Source organism: Orcinus orca, chromosome 13, assembly GCF_937001465.1.
Source record: "Orcinus orca chromosome 13, mOrcOrc1.1, whole genome shotgun sequence".
NCBI lineage: Eukaryota > Metazoa > Chordata > Mammalia > Artiodactyla > Delphinidae > Orcinus > Orcinus orca.
Window position 1 is genome coordinate 59,453,053 of NC_064571.1, and position 26,588 is coordinate 59,479,640.

General features: G+C 39.8%; 1 protein-coding gene and 1 long non-coding RNA gene across 12 annotated transcripts in view; both read left to right on the plus strand.

Moving 5' to 3' along the window:
• The window catches only part of SLC8A1 (solute carrier family 8 member A1), a 345,969-nt gene that overhangs the window by 234,270 nt on the left and 85,111 nt on the right, over positions 1–26,588 (plus strand). The gene's annotated exons all lie outside the window — the stretch shown is intronic.
• On the plus strand, positions 16,025–23,225 carry LOC125960794 (uncharacterized). The gene is made up of 2 exons (XR_007470804.1): positions 16,025–17,368; positions 23,024–23,225. It is a non-coding gene; the product is annotated as an uncharacterized LOC125960794 (long non-coding RNA).

Genomic DNA, 26,588 nt, shown 5'->3' on the forward strand with positions numbered 1-26,588 from the left:
TGATATAATCTCTACAAACTCATCCTCTGAAGGATAATACAGCAGCAAAAGGTCTGGAGCATACACACACACACACACACACACACACACAGAGACACACACACACACATATGCACTTATATGTAAAATGTTCATCACTTCCTATGACCAAACAGCTTTCCATGTTCCAGACCGTATAACCCTTTGCTTTATATGATCTGTATAAGCATAAGCCTCTTCAAACCAGAATATTCTGGAACCTCTAAGTTTACATTTCCAGAGCCAAAGCTCAGTAAAATACCATGTAGTCATTCAGGGAAAGTGGAAACATGCCTGTCCTTTCAATCTGGATCCGTGGTTCTCCGCTGGAGATGATTTTTCTGAGGTTGATCGTGGATCAAGCTTTATTTCCATTTCTTCCCAAAATAAAATCTTGATACCTGCCTTAAAATCTCTGGTTTGGAGGAATAGATAATCTCAGATTTACCACACAAAATATCTATAAATTCATTTTTGTTTTGGTTATAGAGCCAAAGAGCATTGAATGAGTAGGAAACACTGATTATATCCCGACTTATCAGACCTTGACTAAGTCACAAGAAACCAAAAATCGGACCCATGAGAAACAATGGCAGCGTTTGTCTTACGTGTCATAGTGATCTTGAAGGAGAAACGTATTATTTATGGATAATTTTTTGCTTTTTTTTTTTTAAGATGTTGGGCGTAGGAGTTTATTAATTAATTTATTTTATTTTTGCTGTATTGGGTCTTCGTTTCCGTGCGAGGGCTTTCTCTAGTTGTGGCAAGCGGGGGCCACTCTTCATCGCGGTGTGCGGGCCTCTCACTATCGCGGCCTCTCCTGTTGCGGAGCACAGGCTCCAGACGCGCAGGCTCAGTAGTTGTGGCTCACGGGCCTAGTTGCTCTGCGGCATGTGGGATCCTCCCAGACCAGGGCTCGAACCCGTGTCCCCTGCCTTAGCAGGCAGACTGTCAACCACTGCGCCACCAGGGAAGCCCAATTTTTTGCTTGTTTTAAGGGAATGTGGTCTCCATTCAAGAATAGAATAATATGTCTGATATTTTGGTTTTAGAAGTATACCCTACCTTGAGTCTTTTCTTTTATTTGCTTAAAAGGCAAAAAAGAACGAAATGAGAGGGAGTGTTGTGAGAAAAGAAATGCTAGCATTCCTTATAATACTAAATACATATTAGCTTGCTTTTCTAATCCTGTTCATAATCATTGGTTTAATCATGGTAAATATCTAAGTGGGTTGATTTTTCCGATATGAATGTTTCATTGAAGAATTATATTATGGACAGTTAGAATCATGAGGTCAATTAGGGGCAAAAATCTCCAAAACTGTCTTTCTTTAGGCTCGTTGCAATAGTTGGAGAGTTTTAGTGACGCGATCAACAAGGGATGTCCTCATTTGGCATTTGACCATGAGGTCGGTTTACCTGAGGACGACTTTTGCTAGTGCCTTCAGTTCTTGGTCCCAATCCTATCATCAAGGCCACAAAGGTTATAAAGCAAGTGGGAGTGCAGGAGACATAAGGGAGGAAGGAGGAACTAAGCTTCCAGAATTATGGTGTCCGTGTGCTAAGTCCATATGAATTCTGCTCCTGGATTTGGAATTGTTATCTTCCAAGTTTCAAAGGTTCAATGGGACAGACAGTGCACATGTTATTCTTAAGCACTTGGACCATAAATGAATTCAAGTTCATCAGGGCCCAGGAAGGAAAGGCAAAGAAAACAGGCAAGAAAAGAGCTCCAGCCAGTGAAATCTTTGGCCTTCTACCTACCACAAGGACAAGTACCTGTACTTTCCTCTAGGAATCAAAGAAATCACTAGAAAGGGTGTTTTATATTGCAGTGACTTATGCTGCAGAGAGATGTGGAGATTTGTAGGTTGGGAGCCAGCTATGGAATGTTCTGAGAAAATCTTAACTCCTCCTATAGTGTGTGCTTGGCAAGTCCTCTGGAAAAATCTAGCTCATCCTCTCCATGACAGTATACAGAGGAACATTTGCGTGATCTATTTAAGAGTGATGTAAGCTGACTTTGTTATGAAAACCATGTAATTTTAACACTGGAATGACATCTGGTCTGTGCCACAGCTCTATCAGGATGAATGATAATAGTGGGGGAGAGAGATTTGCCTTTGCCAAATACGGTCACTGATGAGTAATGCTTTATTCCTCTCCTACTTCCCCTGTGAAGACTGGAACTAAGAACAAGAGCCTCATGCTAAGTCCTGTCAATTTCCAGGTGATCCATTACCCTGTAGAATCAGCAATGTGTGTCAACATGCACAAACTCTGGGGCTGAATTTTTATAGCTGTGTTTTTCTAAATGAGGAGAGGAATTTTGAGAATGTAATTTCCTGGCAAGAGATGTATAGGAGAATTTGCTCTGCTTCCTCCTCAGAATCCTAATTCTGAGGGCCTGTGATATACAAAGAAGGATTTGCACCTCGAACAATTTTGCATAATTATTACAGCCTTCCTTTGTTGTCTAATTATTCTAGAGTAGTATCCATCCCTTAGAAAATAAATCCTACTGGCTGCCTGCGTTTTGATCACCTGTGATATAGTATAAGAGACTATACTTATGGAGGTCTATTCTCTGTAGTCTGACCATGATGGATTAAGAATATCATGTGGGGCTTCCCCAGTGGCACAGTGGTTAAGAATCCGCCTGCCAATGCAGGGGACACGGGTTCAAGCCCTGGCCTGGGAAGATCCCACGTGCCGCTGAGCAACTAAGCCCGTGTGCCACAACTACTGAGCCTGCGTGCCTAGAGCCCATGCTCCACAACAAGAGAAGCCACCGCAATGAGAAGCCTGCGCACCGCAATGAAGAGTAGCCCCCGCTCGCCGCAACTAGAGAAAGCCCACGTGCAGCAACGAAGACCCAAGGCAGCCAAAAATAAATAAATAAATAAATAAATAAATAAATAAAAGAATATCATGTGTTAGCCTAGAGGCATGCTGCTTCAGGAGAATACACAGCCCCTGCACTCCAGGCTCTCTCCTAAGCAAGCCAGGGATCCACTGGTAATTCAGTCAAGGTTCCCGAAGTTCCATCACTGCAGTAGTTATGCAAATTATATTATTTAATTCCTCTGTTTTCTAGGATTCCAAGTAAGCCCCATCAAATACCCTAAATCTGATGACTAAAAATAGAGAAATATTTTTAGCTCCACTTTAAAATGGGATCACGTTAATTTGGGGGGTTTTAAAATTGAACAACTTTCCATTATGTTAGCAGCCAATGTCTGTATTTATTAAGTGCACTACCAAAGAATTTTCAAATATAATGCTTTCCATCAGGAAACTTACAATTCAGAATCATGTTATGGGCTCTAGAACAGATCCTAATTCAACTCCTCTTATTTTTTTCCCTTCAGTTGACTTCCTATAAAACTGCAATTCCTATGGAAGCTCAGAGCTTTGAGCACAGAAAAATCCCTTCAACTTCTCCATAGTAAAAAGGAGTGACAATTGAGTTGATGTGAATTTTGTCACCATAGTAAAGGCCTGGGAACTACAATTCAGAGTCAGTCTTGGGGGTAGTTAGTGCCTTAAAGAGGGAACCTCCACAGTATCCAGCCAGTCCTCATTAACATGCTTCCAAACATGCTTTGGGTACAACTGCAGAGTACATCAAATACCAAGGTCTCTGACTTTGGGTTTTATTCTCCTTATTTTTCATACCGCTGTGGATTTTTTCTTTTGTTTCGTTTTGTTTTGTTGTGGTTTTTCTTTTGCGGTACACGGGCCTCTCACTGCTGTGGCCTCTCCCGCTGCAGAGCACGGGCTCCAGACGCGCAGTCTCAGTGGCCGTGGCTCACAGGCCCAGCCACTCCGCGGCATGTGGGATCTTCCCGGACCGGGGCACGAACCCGTGTCCCCTGCATCGGCAGGCGGACTCTCAGCCGCTGTGCCACCAGGGAAACCCTTGTTTTGTTTTTTACTGTGGGTTACATTCTGTATTTACACTCTGGGTAGGATTTACTAAATTCAGTCTTTTTAAAAAATCAATAAATAATTTTCTCATAGCAAATGAAATTAATAATATTTGAATTATTTTATAGAACTTAGATGAGTTAGTGAGATATGATACCAAGTGTTGGGGCATTTCAGACAGCTCATAAATATCTCATGTTGATATTTACGTATCATCTTTCTAGGCTAAGGAAATGCAAATAAGAGCTCTGGTTAGTAGCATTCCCTGAGATCGTCCAGTCAATTAACCCGGCATGCACGGGACTAATGCTCCATTTCAAAAACAGTTGTTTCCCAAGTGAAGAGGATTTTTTGCTACCATTATCTTCCCTACCACTAACTCCTCCTTTATTTCTAACTCCTGTGTTTTACCCATGTTTACATAATTCCTTTGTACTTGTAGCTTTCACTTAAACTACCACAAATTCATTTGAGAAGTTAATATATACCCAACTTTTAAAATTAAGGTAGAATAAATTTTAGTGATATAATTTCATCTTATATTTTCACAGAGAAATAGACTCAGAGATCCCCTATATTTCCTTCTGCCCAAAGACCTGAGTAGAGTTGACAAGTCTTTCTAGAAGTCTGGGGCTGACCTAAATTGTGTGGTCCTCAGCTTCTCCCCATCTGGCCAATTCTGAGACGCATTCATGGGAGTCCTTATGACCTGTGGTCAGTTCGGCACTAAAGGCACCTGAGAGAACTAAAATGCAGGAGAGGGGCACTGCTTTTCCTCCACAGAAGCCATCCCCAAGGAGCATTCTTGGGCAGTCCTTCTCTCCTGGAACTTTGGTCATAGATCTGGCCTTGAATCTCAGAGATAAAACTACTCTCTCGGTTCCACAGAGTTGCGGGACAAAAGATGTAGCAAGATGAGAAAATTTCCAAACAGGAAATTGTCTTGGAGACAATCAGTTTCACTCTGACTACTCAGTTCTCTGCCATCCTAAGAACACTCAATTCTGCTTGACAGACCTTATCTATAAAAGAGTTTGGAAAACGGAAGTGAACCCAAGAACACATCCATCAGAAAGCACTCCAGAGGAGGGTATGAAAGAGAGGTCTCTTGGTAAAGATGGAAAGTACCTCATTTTATCATAACTGTCTGCTTAATTAAAAAATGCACTTCCTGGGCTGTTTTATTCATAAAAGTCAGCATATAGGTAAGGGAATAATTGATTGCTCAGAAATTGGCAAGTACTTCCTAAGGAACATTTTTCTTTATGATGTCTTTGGCATTTGTGGTTTACTAGTTCCATTTCCAGCCTTAGACTCTGCACCATAAAATTATAGCTCCATCCTGAGGCACCAGCTGTCACTTCTGCCAATAATCTCCGGGCTCAGAGAAAATAGCACAGTTACCCACATGCATGGAAAGTGGATCCCTCAGTAAATGCTAAATTTATCAGGAAGGATGTCACTATTGAAACACCCTGGCAATTACTTTATTTGACCCCCAAATAGGAACTGGGGCGAATGTCTTTGCCTGGAGTAGTGCCAGATGAACTTGGTCCAATTCCACAGTAATAAATGCCAAGCTCCATTTTCTTTGCAGCCCCTGATGTATGTGATATATACAAGAACATTTCCATGAGATATTCTAACGGACAATTATACAGGCTGCAGAACAAATCAGTCTACCATAAAGAATACCCCCTCTGCAGAATTGTCACAGGCTTAGTCATTCTAAGAGCTAATTTATGAATTTTTACCACAAATCAATGTACTGAGAATAGACTGGATGGAAAATGTACCTGCTACATTACAGTGGGCAGAATCTGCAAGGGCCCCAAAGTACCACCTTTTGCTTCTACCCTGAATAATAGGCCATATGATATATGATCAATCTGGGAAAGTGTTTTGGAAAAAGATACATTTCATAAACTGTTTCAGTGTGGGAAGTGAGACATGTATGGAAGACAGATTTTTTAAGGCGCTGTTCTTAATGATATTTGCTGTTGAGACTAGTAACATATTTTCCTAAGGCCAATTGATGGATCGTGGTCTTAGAATTATTAAGGGAGCTTTTTCTCACTATAAATTCCCCCACTGAGCCTTCACCTACGATACATCCTAGGTTCTGATTCTATGGTGAGAGCGAGGAACCTGTATGTTTGTTTTTAAAGCTCGGCAGGCAATTTTGGTGATCCGCTGGATCGGAGGAACCGCTAGTCTGATATTATGTTCCTTCCATAAACCTCAGGACTCACAAGTTCAGAATCTGATTTCAAATAATGCCATGAGTCTTGTTTTCACTCAGAACCCATTTCTTAAGTTTTAATCCACGCTGAATTTTTCTCAGGCCACTTCCTAGGAAAGTCACCATGCATCACGACTGCTCCTGCCATATGCCATCTCATTTGCTTTCTCTTTGAGTGCACCAACAACATTGCTACCTCAAACTCTTGCCTTATCTCCCTTCAAATTACTACATAAATTGGCCTTTTGGCCTCATTTCCAAGAGTATCCTCTTGACCCAAACCGTGAACTCTTTTTTTTTTTTCCTGTAATTGCAGGTCTTCTGATTTTGCATGTTAAAGCCTCCTTCTTTAAGTTAAAGGATATCCTACCCTAAGCTGCAAGGACCCTGCAATTTCTCAGCCTTCCTGTGGTCACTGGTGCCTTGCTGTCTCTGGCTCTCTCTCTCTCTCTCTCTCTCTCTCTCTCTCTCTCCCCTCCCCTCTCTCCCTCTCTCCCTCTCTCCCTCCCTCCCCCCTCTCATCTCTCTCCCCTTCTTTACACTATTACCAGAGATACTGCATTATTGGGTTCTACATTCCTTGCCTTTTTTTTCTAAAGTCCCTCCTTTGGAGAAAGTCTAGCAGCTCATATGAATGGCCTCAATTTCCATGTCAATATGCATGACAAATATATAGAGACTCCTCATCTAGACACTTAATCTTCACTGAAGACTCATATTCCATACATTCTTTAAGACATTTCACATCACAGCTTAGATTAAATATATCTAGACCAAAGTTTATTATCTTCTCCCCACAAAATTTCGTAACCTTCCCCATCATGATGTTAACCATCTCCCATGCTTAGACCCTTGGAAACACCATTTACTTAAATATCTAATAGTTATAGATCATCATAAAGAAATATATAACCATACAGAAGATATGTGGGAAGAAACAGGTGGAAAGAGTCCAAGGAAAAGGCCTTATGGTGGCTGCAACTTTTTCTCCAAATACTTTTTCAGCCTTATCCCTTTCCTCCTATTCACAAGCCAAGACTGATCCCGGCCAGCTTTCTCATCCCCACTTCACCCTGATCTTAAGTAGGAGGGATTTCCGAAGCACTAGCCTAGGCTTCTGAGGTCAATAAGCTCATTGACCATCAGATTCCGACCTGTCCTCCAGTTCCAATAGTCCAGGCTGTCATTTCCCAAACACTGTGGAATTGCTGTGCATCCTACGTATTCTTCCAGGGACTCAGGATAAAAGCAGTAAACTGCTAGATTTCTGAAATCGATCTGAAAGTCAGGTTTGATTTCCTATCTGGTTTCTGCCTTCCTGTCTTGATTTCATGACTTCAGTTTATCCTAAATGAAGGCACGTCATTCCTATAATCGGTTCCTTTGTAGGACTGGTGCCTCTCCTAGGTGAGGACGGGGCTCTGATACGTGATGCTGTATGCAGCCCTTTGTCCTTGGAACTCTTGATGTGGCTGTATCCTCAAGTCCACAATACGCAGCTTCATGTTCTCTTGCCCATCTGATTCAGTGGTTTACCTGGCTTCCATCTATCATATATTTCTATACTTTCCAGGTGCTGTTTTTTTGCTGCTTTGGAATGGACCTCCTCCACTTTTGGTGGCTTTGTTCAGCCTCCCTCATTCCCAAACCCCTGCTCTAGGCCGGTGGGCAGATCGTGTTCCAGTCTCATCCTCTTCCCAGTCTGTTTCATCCCACTGTGATGAATCAGGCCTGGCCCTCAGACGTAACACCAAATGTTGCAGCTGAACCCTTGTTATCTCTTTTGCTTTCAACCCCTCACGGTTCCTATCTGCCTAACACAAAGAAGTGCTGGGAACAGATGTCATTTTATTCGTGCCTTCAATCTTTTTACATCTCATTTGCCTCCCATAGTAAATTATTATTTCTCACCATAGATCTCAAGGCACTTTGTTCTTTCTATTTTCTCTCTGTCTTTCACTCTACACACACACACACACACACACACACACACACACACACACACACACACACACACACACACAGTGCCTGCTAAGTAGCCTAAGAATCACTTTTTCTCAGTGACCTCTCACTGTATCAGGAGAATGATATTCTTTTTACCTTTTCCCACACCCCAGCCTGTAAATTTCCAATTCATTACATCATTTTGGTTGTGTTCTCTCACCAGTCCTCCTGCCAATACTGTATATGATAATGTAATGTGATAGCAATTTTCCATGTAATTCATTAACCTGAGACTTCAGTTTTTGATACTTTCATTTAAAAACTTAATGTATACATCTAGTTATCGTTTTGTCATAAAGCTTGCCAAAACCACTCACAGTTGATAAAAATAAAATGAAATATGTGCTCAAACCTGAATTGATGGTAGGTAATTAGATTTTCTGTTCGTGAAAACTAGGTCAGTTTCATAATCTGATGATGTTTTCTCCAGCAGAATTTGTAATTTTACAAGCTCCATCTTGTAAGAAATTGATCATTGCAGGCAAAAGGAGGAGCTCAGAGTGACCCTTTCATGGAATTTCAGTTTGTTTTCTCTAACCCCCCAGACAAGTTTTCAGGAAGGTGTAGTTGCAGAAGAGAAATTAAAGCAATTTCTCTCTATTTCTTCAGCTTTGACAGAGCTAGACTGGAGGCTGGGAGCCAAACACTTTCTCAAATCATGCTGCTGGGGGCCGGGGGCGGGGGGGTGGTCCCTGGCTGGATATTCTGGCCGGGACTTTAGGCTTTGCCAGTCCAGGGGAGAGCATTTTCTCCATGGCTGCTTCCCTGGCCTTCTCCTTCACTTTTTTCTCTTCTTCTACAACACAAGCTTTATTCCCAGAGTTAGATTGATTATCCTAAAGGTCAAAATTGATCATGGCAGCCCAAAATCAAGACGGCCCGTTGGCCCTTTATTAACAAATGGTGCCCACATGACTTAGTATTTCTCCTGACCCCAATCTCTCTTCCTTGATACACCTTCCATCAACCCTCCTTCAGGTACGTGTACATGGGAAACAGGAACCAGACAGCACCTCACCCTTCTTGATGTGCTTTTTCATTTCTCTGTGATTTGCATCATTTGTTTTTCTCTTTTTGTCTTCGAGGCTTCCTTGCATTTCTGCGTGGCAAAACTCTACTCTTTCTTCAAGACCCAGTCCAATTATTCCTGCCATTTGTGAAGTTGCCCCCCCCCCAGCTCCCACAGCACAGAGCCCACGCTTATATTTAGCACATAGAGAGGTAGGCAATCTTTGGTTTACATGCCTCTCACTCCTCTAAGCTGGGAATTCATATTCCTCTTTTTATCCCTGTCACCTAACATGGGCCTGACCCATGGTTTGATACCAGATAAATGTTCGTGGAATGGCTGGACAAAACAACATGCCGTAGGGATCTGACGTGTGCCTGCCTGATAAGTTCACTTGGCCCTTCCTAGGAAAGTGCAAGTCATGTGCTTGAATCACGTACACGAAACTCATTTTGTTCCCTCTCATGGCCACATCTATGCTAAGAAGCCTATCTTTTCATCTAAAAAATATGTGGGCTGTTTTTACCGAGAAATCTAAAGACCCTGATGGATTGGCACAAACTCAAGTACAAATATGTACAGTGAGAATATCCGTGTTGATTACAAACGTCTATTAAGCAAACACCATGTCCTGGCACAGTGCTCATCGCCATGGGGAATGCACACAGAGTACCCAGGGTTGTCCTGGCACTTGGCAATGTGGTTGCTGTTGAGTGTAGATGGCTTTGACAAAAGACTTTACAGTATTGGGGCTCTGAAGACCCAGAACTGTGTTTTTATGGATTGCCTTCATTTCCACCGTCAGTTTCACTAATCTTTGAATATCTGTATCAGGAAGTCTTACGTCATGAAAGACATTTAGTTAGAACGTAAAGTGAATTTTGATTATGCCAGGAACTCAAAGATAACTCAGTAGAAAAAGTATTCAGGACTTAACGAATATTACACCGAGACAGTAAGTTAATACAGAGGGAAGAATCCATAAATAACCTTTTAAGGGTTTTCTGGTCTAAATAGTAAAAATAGATAGATAGATAGACAGATAGATAGATAGATAGGTAGATAGATAGGTAATTCTCATTTCTACTGAATTAGTAGGATTTATTCGGGATACATAGACCTATCCTTGAGATGCACTCTTATTTCTATTTCTTCATATTATTAAATGAACCATATATTATGATTAATATAAGTCAAATCTAATTCTCCATGATTAAAGTTAACAGAAGTGTTAAAATCCAGTAGGACATATCAATAAATATTTAATAAAGTATTATTTCGTGTTCTGGCAGTCAACAGTATAGTGGCTATAAATTCTAAGTTTCAGTTATAAAAACATAAAATGTAACTCTGAAAGGAGATCCATGGAAAGGTGTCAGATATTATTGCTGTTCTGTTCACACAATAAACTCCTATTTTCCAAAAATGAATATTGGAATATGATTATTAGTATACTATACATATTCTATACATATTTCAGAGTGGAACTGAGGAAGCTAAAATAGAAAGATTGTTATAGTCAAGTGACCTAAGTTCCCTCAGTTGCAAAATGAGAAGATTAAGTTAGCCCCTTGCACTTGAAAATGCTCAAAGTGTACAAACTTTTTTCATATACATTATTTCATTTGTTTTTCATGTCAATTCTCATTTTACATTCGATGAGATTGAAATTTGGAGAGAGAAAGTGACATGACCAAGGTCATGCTGCTAAAACATATATAAATATGTATATGTTATATAAATATAAACATATTTATGTTTCTATAAATGTACTTATATCCTTAAATATTTATAACATATTTACAGCCAAAAGCTATAAATCTGTGTTGCAAATGCCAATCTAGATCTCTTATGTCCCCGCCACCTACAGGATTCTCTGAACAAAAGTACAGACTTTCTAGAGAATTTATGAAACAGCACAAATCCTATAAGAAGAGTATGTCTTCTTTCCCTATAAGAAGAGTATGTCTGCATCAAAAGCTGACGTAATGGCAAGGATTTGCTTTTTGAGCGCTAACTGTGAACTACATACAACCCGTGGCAAAATCAAAAATCATTGTCAAGCCGACTTGCAGATTTTCCCCTAAAATCAATGTGCCCTTTAAATGCAGCTCATCAGGATCCCTATAGTTAATCCCAGAATTGCTCACCAAGTACTTTCTCACTGTGTTTGGTCTAGTGGTTCAGTTTTGTTAAACAATGTCATTATATGCATTCTGTAAACCTGCTCTCGTTCTATAAAGTCTAACTGGGGAAAACTTCCATTACAAACAAGAAACCTAAAAGGGGGAAGAAAAGGCAAAACACATTTTCAGTTCAAAGCCAATAAACTCCATTCTGTTTTTGGTTAATTTTGATTTTCAGCTTTAAATGGCTTGTATCCATAAGAAGTTTAATTGTCTTCTTGCTGATTTTCTCTGTGATGATTACCTATAAAATGCCTTGGGTCCTTTCTGCTAAGAATAGGAGCTCCAAATATAACTGTCTGTGCGGTTTTCAGCTAAATAGAATACCTGGAAAACATTTAAACGTCCAAATAAGTGCCGCCCCTGAAAAGTTCAGTGTGAGTCCACAGTCAAGGAATCATTGTGTCCTGCAGACAGTGAAAAGCATAAGCAGAAAGCAGGGGGCCTATTGAGGCCCTTGATATTTTGCTCGTAATAACTTTTGATTCATAGTTTATATCAGTTTTAATTTTTACCTGTTTGTGATTAGACACTCAGGAAATATTTCACCACATAGACGCACACTAGTCAGAGCACTTATAGCCTTGCCACATGGCTGCAAAGCTATTTCCTTCCATAATTACTCCCTTTGAATTAAGCAAACGGGGTCTCTTTAAAATTAGAAGTACATTGTAAATGAAAAACATACACACAGTTATCCACCATTCTCATCTCAGTACAGATAGATTGTCAGGTTCCTTATCTAGTGGTTGATAGGGACACACCATGGCTCTGGTTGAAGAAGGAAGGAAAGAGAGAAAAATGCAAAGATGGATAACAGCTAAACATGGTGCCCAGAAGACTTGGGATACAAATAAGACTAGGGGTTAGTTTTTATTTATTCTTTATTTAGTGTTTCTGTGGATGTTGTAGATTGTTTTCATGTCAGAGACTCACCAGGTCATGACTCTGTTTGGCCATCCTCACTAAAGAAAGTCTGTGTTTCCATCGTATGGGCTGTTTAATTTATAAAGCATCTGTCAGCAAGATGGGCAACGATGAAAAGGCAATGAGTTAACAAAGAAAGTCATGCATCTCCTTCTGTTATCAGCATCAGTTTTTACTTCATTAAAAAGAGATGGGAGGGCTTCCCTGGTGGTGCAGTGGTTGAGAGTCTGCCCGCCGATGCACAGGGGACGCGTGTTCGTGCCCCGGTCCGGGAAGATCCCACATGCCGCGGAGCGGCTGGGCCCGTGAGCCATGGCCACTGAGCCTGCGCGTCCGGAGCCTGTGCTCTGCAACGGGAGAGGCCACAACAGTGAGAGGCCCGCGTACCGCAAAAAAAAACAAAAACAAAAACTCAAAAAAAAAGAGATGGGAAAGGAAAAGTTTTCTATGAAGAGTGGTGAAATGGATTTCGGCAACACCCAGGAAGAAAAACACTAGGGTAATTGCAGAGGAAACAAATACCAGACGAGGATTTAGAGTCTGAAGAGGAGTTTTAATCCTGATTCCGGCATCCACCAGCTTTGAGGTGTGGGCTAATTTCAGTGAGTTTCAGTTTGCTCATCTGTATAATGGGAGATGAACCAGCAGATTTCTATGACCAGGGATTGAGAGACTCTTCTAGACTGGAGAGTGGAGCGTTTGGGAGGGCAGGGGCTGAATTTGAATGGAAAATGACGGATGCTATTTTGATGACAGACCTGGAATGGGTGATTAGTAGAAGGACACTAATCATTGGTTTTTGTGAGTGATTTAGCATGAGGAACTATGTGTTACATAATCAGTGGAAGCTTAGCAAGGTAGCCAGAATGGCCTTCTAGGGAAACAACATTGGCAGGTGATACTTGAAAAGTTTTTCAACAAAACTGGCTAAAAGGTTAGGAATGACCAAGGAGAGAATTTCTCCTTTTAAAAATGGACGTATACATTTTCCATAGGGCAGAATTCAGACAAGAACTTCTATAAAGACCAATAGAAGAACTAGAAGAAGGCAGTTACCATCTAGGTCAGGAGTCCAGGATAGGGCCTAAGCATGTAAGGAGGATTGTAGGGAAAATAAACCTTCAGCTCTAAGAGACCTAATCCCAGTAGCTCATCCATAAGAAAGCACCAAAAGTTCATAGTATTTTTGGTGTGTTTTAGTTATTTCCCACCCCCTTACTAAAATATAGATCAGTCTGTTTAGATAGGGACAGTAGAGAGAAAAAAATGAATGGCCCACAGTCCATTACTATTATGATTCATTATCACATATAACTGTAAAAAATATAGTTAATTACATTATTGTGAAGACATTTCATAGAACATCTTGTTCCATTTTAAAGGAGAGTTTTTATACTTTTTTATGTCATGGGAAGTGTCCAAAATATAACATGAAGTGAAAAATCATGACACCAAATTTTATTTATACACACCCACACATACATACACACCCACACATACATACACACACAATGTGGTCCAAATTATGCAGTTGTGTATTTTAAAAGCTAAACGCGAACATTTTGAAATGTTAAGTGGTAATCTCTAGTGGCAGGCTTATGGGTGATTATTATTTCTTTTGCTTCATTTCTGCATTTGTCAGATTCTCAACGGTGAATAAGTATGATGTTAACAAGCAGGAAAAACACTTTTAGAAAAATAACACAAAAATGATCTGAAAGCAATTTATATTACTTGAATTGTATTTAGTGGAAAAGAGCCCATGAAGTACAGACTGGCTAATGCTAACTTGTTCATTCTGCCAATTTATGATGTTTCACATGAATAGGGTCAGAATCAAGTTTTGCCTGGGTTATCAGGGAAAGCAAATGCCAAAGATATACACTGAAAATTTGATGTTAAAAAAATCTGTGGTATTGATTTCTACTAACCTACCCCTTGATAGTAGCTTTACTGAAATGCTTTAGTCCCTAGTCCCTTTCTTCCTTGCATTCTGTAACAGTAATTATGATAACCACTACTGATTGAGTGCTTCCCGTGTGCCATGTCCTGTTCTGTTTTCCCATATAATCCCCTGAACAACCTCATGATATAGATGTAATTATTTTATTTTTACTGATGAGGAAACTAAGACATAGATTAATTCATTTGCACGACTTACAGGCAGTTCAATCCCAAGAGTCTCAGCTATTAACACAATATTGCTCGTGGTCATAGTAGACCTAGTTGATATTCATTTAGCACTTAATATATGCCAGGCTCTGTGTTAAGCACCTTATATATGTTATCACGATTTATTTGCAGCAGTCAGAGATAAATACCATTTTTATAACCCGTTTACAGTGCAGGAGCCTTAGGAAGAGGAAGTAACTCATACAGGTTCATATAGTAAATGACAGAATAAGAATTTTGCAACCTGAGTCCCTTTCCTAAGACAGCATTTTAGGAGGTCATTTTTCCCCACCAGTATTGTGGAACCACTCAGAGCCATGGTCATGGTTACAGGGACCTGATTAGTCTTAATAATTCTGTTATTTATGGAAGTAAATTAACATTGGAATAGCTTAATAGACTTCCTGGAGAGCTTTCTTCATAACACCTTCAGGATAAAGAAACCTGAACCCAATCTGTCTTTCCAACCTTATACCCACTGGGTAAGTAAATTTTTTTTTTTTTCTGTAAACCATAGGCCTCCACTGTGAAATACAAAACTAAAATCCAAACATATCTATAGAATGGATAGTGTCAGGGAGAATAAAAACTTTCCTCTACCCTTCTAGGTTCTTCTGGCTCGTCTAAGAATTAAATTGACATGAGACAGATTGACAGGAGAAAATTAAATTTAATTTCATACATACAGGAACCCAACATGCATGAGAGGGTCAGAGATCCCGTATACATGAGAGGTTCAGAAGCAGAAAGGTTAAATGTGATAAATGCCATCCTGAATTAAGGAATAGGAGCTGGACCCGGGGCTTCCAAGGTCAGGAGGGTCATTCATAGGACTGTAAGGAGAAGAACAGATGTTTGGTAATTAGATGTTTGCCCTGCCACACACATAACGCCACTTAGATAAAATTTATCTCTGGTCATACTCTTTTTCTGGGAAAAATCGCCAATTTAATTTCTTCTAGGTAGTTAATGGAGGGACAGTAGTTTCTCTTGAATCCACAGGGTCTTGATTGCCTTTAGCTGAAAGTAATCCTCATGCAACAGTGGGGAGGCTCATTCTGAACCCCTACAATAGTATGAAGACATAAGAACTGATTGCTTAATCTAATGTAGAATACCAATAAAATATTAGACATGGAATAGAAATGTGAGATATAAAAATCAGCATCAATTCATTAATTATTGATTTATTTAGTTATGTTCAAGAAAATTCCTGGCATCCTGTCTTTCAGAATATTTCATACAAATGCATGCAGAGAGAGATTGATTTGCCATTGAGTATTTTGTGGCTTTGGAGAAAGGGAGGGAAGGAAGGAAAAGAGAAAGAGGATATGAATTAAAAACCTTAAGAAAACCCAGCTTTATTTCTTGGTGTTCTATTTTTAAAGCTGGCCTCTTTTGGATAGAGATGCTTTCAGCATATTCTAGCTGCTGTCCTATAATGTTCTAAGAGTGAAATCTTTCCATTGCTTTCCAGGGAAACTCTTTACTTTGAACAAAGAATCTTGACAAAGGAGGAAGGACCAAAGGTATAAGTAATCTCTGGAGAGAGTCTAATGACAACCCAGGAATGTTGAAAATGTTCAAGATGAAGAGAGCTTTTGAAAAGCATGGAAAACCAACTGTTTCTTTGAAATTCAACAGCAACAATTTCATCTAATTTCAAATTCTTATAAAGGGCAGTGGCAAATTGAGGATTTAACAGAAGTTTCTAAAACTGAACTAAAATGTTTTATGTGTTCAGTTTGTAGAAAAGATACTCGGTGCCCCAAGGTACTCCTAACGTTATCCTCAACCTTGAGAAATTTGTTAAAACAACTTTTTCTAGAGAATTTGACCTTTTTTGTTCCCTTTAAGGAATACAGTGAAGATCTCAGATTACAAACAATCCTAACAAATTAAGGAATCAGTTTAAAAATTGGTGAGAATCCTCCATCATTTTGTTAAAAGGGCCTCTCTCATGGAACTTGCACAATGTCAGTATTATTAAACAATAAGACTAAGATCCATTTGGATGTATTTCAACATGGTGCCCAATGCTTGATCCACTTTGTTATTCACTAAATTGACAAATCGTCTCAGCGTGCACATGTAGGCAACAAACCCGGGATCCTTATTAATTTAGCCTTCTTAAGACTGAAGTATATATTAGCTGCAGGGAAATAAAGCAATGGTAAGGTATACATTTTATACATCACAAAATTATGGACATTTTAAAATACATCCACATCATTTTCTCTTAGCAAACGTTACTCTTGTGATTTCCATATTAGCATACCATCATAGGATAGAACCTTTTGGGGAGGGTGTTGGCTGCCAGAGTTCCCAGCATATTACTTATTGGAACAATAACTCTAGGATCTCTGCAGTGTCTCTTTCAAGTGGTCAACCAGCGTGTCTTCTAAGGATGGGAAGGTAGCTCTAAAGCTGACAATTGATTGCTCAAAAGAGAGAGATCGAAAAAGAATTACACACTTGTTCCTATTTTGCATTTGAACAAATGAATTGGTTGCCATTCAGATTCAAAAGCAAGCAGAGGGAAATAAAATAGAGCACGGTTCTGCTGGAAAATCCCTACTCCAGTGCTCTGTGACACTGCCCTCTGGTATGCCCCAGAGAACAGCAGGATTTTAGCTGTCCCTGCTCCTTGCTCTGCTTGAAGCAATGATTTCAGTTACCACTTGATAATGCAAAGAGATCAGTGCACGGATGACAAGTCCTCCTGGAGAATTACTTTGATTCAGCTACTTTAGCAACTCTCATCTTCGGAGTCTATTTAAATTAAAGAATAGTACCATCCGGATTTGTCAGGCTCTGCTTCATACCAGGAGCTCCAGGAAAAGTACAACTTCTGTCCCCTTTGTGTATCCAGCTAATGTGGTGAGTGGACACCTGTCAGGGCTGGGACTGGGAAGCTAACCAGTATTTCTCTTTATTTAATTGTAGCTGATTTGGAAAGTTGTGTTCGTTTCTGGTATACAGCAAAGTGATTCAGTTATATATATATATATATATATATATATATATATATATATATATATATGTATGTATTCTTTTCCAGATTCTTTTCCATTATAGTGTATTACAAGATATTGAATATAGTTCCCTGTGCTACACAGTAGAACCTTGTTGTTTATTTTATATATAGTAGTTTGAATCTTCTAATCCCAAACTCCTAATTTATACCTCCCCTCTTTTCCCCTTTGGTAACCATAAATTTGTTTCCTATATCTGTGAGTCTGTTTCTGTTTTATAAATAAGTTCATTTGTATCATATCTTACATTCCACATATAAGTGATATCACATGATATTTGTCTCTGTCTGACTTCTTCACTTAGTATGATACTCTCCAGGTCCACCCATGTTGTTGCAAATGGCAATATTTCATTCTTTTCTATGGCTGAGTAATATTCCATTGTATATACATCTTCCTTATCCATTCATCTGTCAATGGACATTTAGGTTGCTACCATGTCTTGGCTATTGTAAATAGTGCTGCTATAAATATTGGGGTGCATGTATCTTTTCGAGATAGAATTTTCTCCAGATATATGCCAGTACTTCTTATGCGTTTTGCATCTTTAAGTTTAGAGTTCTGCACCTGGAAAGTCCATTATGTGAGATGTGGTCCCAAGCTACATCTGAGAGTGAATTTGAGGGTATTGCCCATTACTCCATTGAGTATTTTCTGACCTCCACCTCTCACCTGCCAGCTGCCCCTTTGGGTGACTGGGTGAAGGAGCAAGTAAAAACTATAAAGTAAACCACTCCTTTTCAACTAATGACAACTCTTCCTAACATCTTATAGTCCTTTGCAGAATGATTTTGCATGCATTATATTATTTGACCTTTGCAATCACGTGTGAAGTTTTATTATCCACAGTTGTTGAATGATGACACCCATTATCTGATCATCACGACACTGTGAAGATTATAGTCACTGCAAAGTGAGTTTCCTTATCCCCATTTGATAGATGATAACACTAAGGTCTAGAAAGATGCCAGAACTGGCCCACATATCTCAGCTAGAAAGTGACAGAGTCAAGATACAAATCCAGGGTAATTTGAGTCCTAGTTTGGTGCCCTGGACAGTTCAATGAAGGAAACAGTAGATTTAAGTCATGATCTAGTCCCTCTTCTATGACCATCTTAGAATGGAACCTTAAACAAACTCCCAAGTGAAGTCATGCCAAGAGTTCCTCACCAATAATCTGAAAAGGATGTAAAAGTATTATTAGAAATAATATGAAAAGCAGTCTGTTCTTATCCTATTTAAAATGTTATTTGGGGGGGAATTGTTTGGGGTCACTTATGGAAAATGTTGAGAATATATGTGTCGGTCTTCTCTGACTGCCCCTTTCTTTCCCTAATCACCAAGCAACTCACAGAGTCAATTTTTTTTTTTTTCTTCTTTTTGCGGTACGCGGGCCTCTCACTTGTGGCCTCTCCCGTTGCGGAGCACAGGCTCCGGACGCGCAGGCTCAGCGGCCATGGCTCACGGGCCCAGCCGCTCCACGGCATGTGGGATCTTCCCAGACTGGGGCACGAACCCGTGTCCCCTACATCGGCAGGAGGACTCTCAACCACTGCGCCACCAGGGAAGCCCACAAAGTCAATTTTTGAAGGGAAAAAAAAGGCTTAAAATGGGCCAGGAATTTAAGCCAAGCGATACAAAGGCAACGCATAGCAAGCATATCTTTCCTTGTTGGTAGAGAGAAATCAATGCCGAAAAGAGCACTGGATAATGCCCTAGGTGGTGTGAAGAGAACTGTTTGCTTTGCAAGGGCAGCAGGCATAACCCACGATTAGAGTCCTTTCCTTTCCTTTTAAATGAATGCCATGAAGGAAGTGCTGCTTCTGATTTTTTCATAAGACTTTGTACTCTGGGAAAAAGAAACCTGCCAAGGAAGCCAGGCCTGAGGTAACATCCACCAGAAATGCTTAGCCTGTCAAAGCACGACATCAACAGCCCTTGATCCTGAAGGAGGCAGTGCGTGTTCTGCCTGGGGAGAGGGAGGGATTGAGGGGTGGCGGAGCTAGCCGTCACAGCAAGGGCACTTAGCTTTGATGCAGATGGTTTTCACTGTCTCAGGGCCATGCAGCACCCCAGTTTTCTGTTTGGCAGTACTAACAAAATTTGAAACTTCTAACTGAAAATTCACCCCAAACATTCTCACAACCTTTTCTTACCCAAGGAAACGGCTTTTTCTAGACTACGATTTTATCCTGAAGTTTGTTTGTCGTTGCTGTTGTGTTTTGTAATAACAGCTTTATTGAGATATAATTCACATACCAGAGAATTCACCCATTTAAAATACGCAATTCAGTGGGTTTTATTATAGTCTCAGAATTGTGCAACCATTGCTATAATCGATTTTAGAATATTTCCATCACCCCCAAACGAAATCCCATGCCCATGAGCAGTCACCCCCATTTATCCCCCAATCCCCAGCCCTAGGCAACCACTAATTTACTTCCTGTCTCTACGGATTTGTCTATTCTGGACGTTTCATATAAATAGAATCATACAATGTCTGAACAGTTGTGTTTGGCTTCTTTCACTTTAGCATAATGTTTTCAAGGTTCATCCATGTCAAAGTGCAGGGGAGGAAGAATAATTTTCCCTCTACTCTTCAGAGTTCTTGGCTGAGATCATGTAATAAAAGACAGATTAACAAGAGAAAAACAAACAAGTTTGTTAACATGTGTACATGGGAGATACCCAGGGAAAAATGAGTCATTCTCTGAGGTGGCTTAAATGTAAGCTTGAATACTGTCCTAATAGGGCTCGGGGAGAGAGGATATTGGCTTCTTAGGGGAGAGTACATGATTTTTAGGAAAGATGAATGGACCCTTAGAAGAAAAGATGGGAGATATGACAGTTTGTGACAACGTTTGCCTGGTGTCTACTTCTAGTCTCCTCTCCTGTGATAAGAGTCACTTTCCCTGGTTGATGAAATTCTCAGGGAGGGAATTTATGACATTTGAGTTCCTTTTGGAACATCTGTCTTTAGGCAGATGGGAGAAGTTCAGAGACAGCGTCTCCCTGCATTTGCTATTTTTACATACCCCCAGCTCAAAATAATCAATATACCAAAGCAGTATGTTTGGGGGTGACATAGTAATGCTACTTTTTAGTAGCCTGTATCAGAATTTCATTCCTTTTTATTGCTGAATAATATTCCATTATGTGGAGGTATCACATTTTGATTATCCATTCATCAGCCGACAGACATTTAGGTTGTTTCCAGCTTTGGGCTATTATCAGTAATGCCGCTGTAATCATTCATGTATAAGTTTTTGTGTAGACATATGTTTTTAAATCTCTTGAGTTCCACCTAGAAGTGGAATTGCTGGGTCATATGGTAACCTGATTTTTAAACTTCTGAGGAACTGCCAGACTTTTCCAAAGCCTCTATACCATTTAACATTTCCACCAGCAATGTAAGAGAGTTCCAGTTCCTCTACATTCTCCATATAGCACATACTATTATCTGTTTTTCTGATTATAGCTATCTTGGTGGGGGTGAAGTGGCATCTCATTGTGGTTTTGATTTGCATTTCCCTGATAACAAATGATGCTGAGCGTCTCATATACTTATTGGCCGTTGGTTTACTTTCTATGGAGAAAAGTCTGTTCAGATCCTTTGCGCATTTTAAGTTGGTTTGTCTTTTTTGAGTAAGAGGAGTTTATCCTGAAGCTTTTAACATCAGGTGTACTGGGGATTCCATTTCAAACTTGCCTTACCTGATGACATCACTCTATGATCAGAGAAATTGCCAGATATTTTCCCTTCAGATGAGGTCGGTCCTGGGTCACTTCTTTCTTGAGTCTGAATGTGGTGGCTTCCAGGTGGAAAGTTTCCAGTTCCACAGACATGGCCTTTGACTGACATGGCTCAGAGGCTGTCTGAGAGAAAGAATATAAGACATTAATTACTGTCTTCTGTGGCAAATGAAACCCTTAGTTCTTCTGTTCTCCAAATAGAACCTCTGTTGTCTAAAAACCTAGCACCAGAATTCTTATCTCTCTGAGAAGGAAATCACTCTGCTGCCCAGAGGCTAAAGGTGTTTTCTCATCTGCAACTATTAAGTTTGCTTGTGGAGACCAGCATTTCCTGAGAGGAGAAAACGACAACTTTATGTGCTCTCTATAATCCAGAAAAGAATACCAGTGAAGGACAAAGTTAAATGTGTCTCCCATGCTTCAGCCTAGATAACTAATTAGATCTAAAATTTAGCTTTGACCCTTACTTCCTCACAATGCTACCTATTCCTTATTTAATACATTCTTCTAAACGTCTGGCCAGACATGCTGATTCTCCATTAGCCAGCTCCCAGCCACATTATTAGAATCCCTTGAAAAACTTTGTAGAACTGTATTCGTACCGAGGCCCCAAAACCAGAGACATTCATCTCACTGATCCGGAGTGTGCCGAGCCCAGGCATTTAGAGTTTTCAAAGCTGCACACATGATTCAAATATGCAGACAGTTCCAAAACATGAGCCCAATTACCACCAGCCTCTTCATTTATTATCTGTAATAAAAGAACCCTTTATCCTGTCGAGATCAGCGCTTCTCAAACTTTTGCTTGCATCCGCATCATCTGGGGATCTTGATAAAATGCAGATGCAATTCGGTGGGTCTGGGGTGGGCCCTGAGATCCCGCGTTTCTGACAAGCCTTCAGGTGAAGCCAAGGCTGCTGGTCGGTTGCTCGTATTCCTCAGAGTTGGGGAGCCCTCGTGTGTTCATGGTGCTTTTCAGTTAATCCTAACAGGACCTTTATCGCCTCGAGGATTTACCTTTTCATGACAGCCGTCATCTAATGTAATATGTGCTGCACTCCTTTTAAAAATAGAATTGAAAATCTATCGTTGCTCATCCAGGTAGTCTTTGTTAACATAAAGATTGAACAATAAACCTGTATATTACTTCAAAATAATGATTCAGATCTTTTAAAGTGGTCATAAAACTACTGCACAGCTGAATGAATAAGGACTGCGTGGGTCACGTAATTGAAAGATGTTGGTCTTTGGAGCCAGTTACAGGAGTCTCGCTCTGTGACCTTGGAAGTTACTTAACTTCTCTGAGTCATTGTTTCCTCTGAATTGTACAAGTTGTAGAAGTCGCTTCCAGGGCTGCTATGAAGATTGATCGGTGAACTAAAAAATGCAAAATGCCCATCAGTCCATTGACCCCTGAGTACGCCTAAAAAGAGGCTAAATCTTAAAAATAAAATAAATTTTAGAAGAGACATTGTAGCATCTACAGGTGTGAAATCCTCACTAAAATCTTTTTTATGAGGATTTAGAAAGAGTCTCTTCTTTTTCATCCTCCAACTCTTTTCATCACTTCTCCCAATATCAAGAGCGGTCTTAGGGAAAAGAAACCACAGAAGGACTAATTGAGGCTGAAATTTGAAGAGACTGATAGGACTTTGGCTTAATAATGAGAGATTAGAATGTATTTTTGAAGAGATTTTCTTTTTTAGCTCCCACTAGTAACACCATGTCTTTCTCTTCTTTCTCACAGTTTACCTGAGTCACCACCTGATATAAGAACTCCTTACTAGAATGTTTGAAGATGTTTGGTCCTTTGAGACCCATCAGATAAGAGAGAGACTTGGAAATAAAGTATAGATGTGGGCTTAGTACCATCAAAGGAAAGGCACTGCAAAAATCAAAAGGAACAACCTGTATTTTTCCACTAAATAAATTGATCTTTCTTAACCAAATGCTTTTTTTTTTTCCTAGAAGTGGATCCAAAATGTATATCCATAAAAATTTTGGCCATCCTGACAAATTATTTAATGTTTTCATGTTATCATGAGATTTGTAACCCGTTGCTAGTTTCTAGGAAACATAATTGTTGTAGTATACTCTTCAACTTTAAAGTGATGTAAAAAAGATCAAGTGAGAAATTCTCCTTACCTTCTTCATCATAATTACGGTAGCTGAAAATTGCATGACACAGTTTCCTATCTGTTCCTTATCAGTGTAATAATAGTGCAGGGGTTGTTGTTAGATGAAGGGCTGGGTCTGCCTGACTATTCCAATCTTGTTTTGGTTAACCTGTTAATTTAAAGAAATAACAACGCTACTGTATTGCACAGGGAACTATACTCAATATCATGTAATAACCTATAATGGAAAAGAATCTGAAAAAGAACATGTTTATATATATATGTATATATACACACACACATATATATAAGGATCTGAAAAGGAATATATATATGTATAACTGAATCACTTTGCTGTACACTTGAAACTAACACAACATTGTAAATTAACTATACTTCAGTTAAAAAAAAAGGAAGAACAACAGCTATCTGACTGCTTCCCATTGGTAAATGGAAGCAAAGTACAACACAACATGAATCTGTGTTCTCAGAGAGAGGGAGTCTTTGGGGCAGTGCAAAAGCCCTGTGAATGTGGGAATCGGTGTGGCAATGGGGGGCAAACTGGAGGACCTTTAAGATCCCTTCAGTCCTTGAGATATAATTTCCACTGCAGAACTGTGACGAACAGAGAGGTATACTTCTGCTGATTATCAAGCTAGTGGAACTGGGTTCTTCACCAGATAAACGCCATCTCCTGTAACATCCCCAGTGATGGCAGAAGCAATGACAGTCCCTTTCCTGTATTAGTTAGGCTCTGGAAAGTGAGCAAAAGACATCGCAAGGATATGATCCTTTAAAATTTATATAGGTTAATTTCACCCTCTCCACCTTTGTTGAGGGTAGGAATAGTTCTGTTCTGAAGCAAAAAGTGAACATTACCAGTCCCTTCTGATTTTTGCCTCTTGATTCAGAGGGCTAATTCATAATGATTGACTTTATCTTGCCTCTTTAAATTGACTGAATTGTCCTTTAATAATCAAGTTTCCTATTAATAGCTTTACTGTGCAAGAGAAGCAAACTCAATATATAATTTAATGGCTCCTCCTGTCAAGGGCACTACTGATTGTATTACTAATGATTTTGAAATAATATGCCATTATGCAAATCCCATTCATTTTAGGCATCTTTGCCAAGTACCTACGGAGGTACTGTTTTCTTTCCCTTCGTAAGTTGAATTTCCAGTGTCATAGTTATCCAGTACTGAAACGTTTTCGAAGGATTATGATCCCAGTGAATAGCGATAGTCTACTGATAAATTTTATGTGCTTATTTTATTATACAAACAAATTGGGTGGGACCCTATATTTCTCACGTTCATCAGCTACTCAGAGTGTAGAAAATAAACCTGGGAGCCTTTCCTAAACAAATGCTTGTCCTATTAGCAAGACTACTACAACCATCTATTTCTACAATCTAATAAAATATGAGATGTGAGATAGATTGGAAGTACAAGATGGAAAAAGATAAGTCAAATGTTTTCAAGTAATATATGCAAGAGCATTGCAACATGTACCCTACCATGAAGTGCCTTGATTATGAATTTGGGGCCACTGGGGCCAGAAGACGATAGCAGGGCCCTTCTAATGCCCACCAATATTTTCCCACTCGTGGTCATATTATGCTGGTGACTTTAGCAGAGAGGTACAAGTATAATTTATGATTACAAGGCAGTAAGATGGAAATTAATACCTAAAACACATAAGTTGCATGACAAAGAGGGTAGACGTTTGGCAGGTTTCTGAAGAGTAAATTTGGTCTCACTTATAACATCAAGTTCAGTTCTGAAATTAAAAACACACATATCATTTCTTACATCTTCTTGCGCTTTCTCTAACATTTTGTGTTCCTTGGATATTGAGGAATGATCAGATATCCTGGTGTAGTCAGGGCAGGCTGTACGTATATATACAGCCTGCCCTGACTACACCAGGGTACTTATATATATATGTATATATAAAGTAAATGGGTGAATTCCAGAAAAATAGTTCTAGAAGTTAGACAGGAACTGTTCACTATACACATGTGGTTGGACTTTTGTCGTACTGTTGGTAGTTTTGTAAGTATCTAATTGCTCTTAAAAAATGATTATTGCTTTAGTCATTGACAGCTGCTCATCTGGCCTTTGAGGACAGAGCTGAGATAGAAAGGCACCGTCATGCGCTCCAACTCCTTAGTAGTGAGAAATGGGGATGTGAGCGCTATGGGGGATGTTCTTTAGCTGAGGAGCAGCGAGGAGGTTATGAGGCTCCCCAAAATCAGAAGCAATCATTTGATCTCACTTAGCATTAGGGGCTGGGAAATTCAGAGAATTAAAAGCAACTTCTACCTTTATTCTCCTTCATACAAGAAAAGAAGACTGGTGCTCTTTGGCTTGCATAGGTCTAAATGAAACTTGAGGGCTTTGATCAATATTGAAAAAAAAGAGGTTATAGACTAATTTCCTTCCAGAAGAGCTAGAAAATTCCACCAAAACTAAATAATGTCCATGACATTAAAACTGTGTGTCTTTATGAAGTCATTGTTTTAAAACCTTTAGTCAGGGCTTCCCTGGTGGCGCAGTGGTTGAGAGTCCACCTGCCGATGCAGGGGACGCAGGTTCGTGCCCTGGTTGGGGAGGATCCCACATGCTGCGGAGCGGCTGGACCCGTGAGCCATGGCCGCTGAGCCTGCGCGTCCGGAGCCTGTGCTCGCAACGGGAGAGGCCACAACAGTGAGAGGCCCACGTACCGCAAAAAAAAAAAAAACAAAAAACCTTTAGTCAGAAATGTTCTTGGCCAATGGTACTGAACAAAAAGAATATTTTCAAGGACAAACAAGTGTTTGGGGGCTCTGAATAAGTTGTAATACATGAAGTGATTAAGCCCTCATTAATTAGAAGGTAACATTAAATTTCTTTTCAGAGTCATCAGGTCTTGTGGGGAGTTGAGATTTGCATAATATTTGCATTTTTCCTACCTACCTGTCAATCACAACCACAGGATAAGGCAAGAAGCTCTAAAGGATGGATTACAGGAAGAATTCTTAATGAAATGCCTTGGTGTATCGGTGGAGTTTGAAAGTAGGGTAGAGTGTATTTTGTCAAAGTTGAAGGTCAGCTTTGGGAGGGAAGAAAATAACTAGAACATCATGACTCCCCACCCCCACCTCAGGAGGCTTCCATCTTTAGAAAGACAAACAAAACATGAACAACTTCCC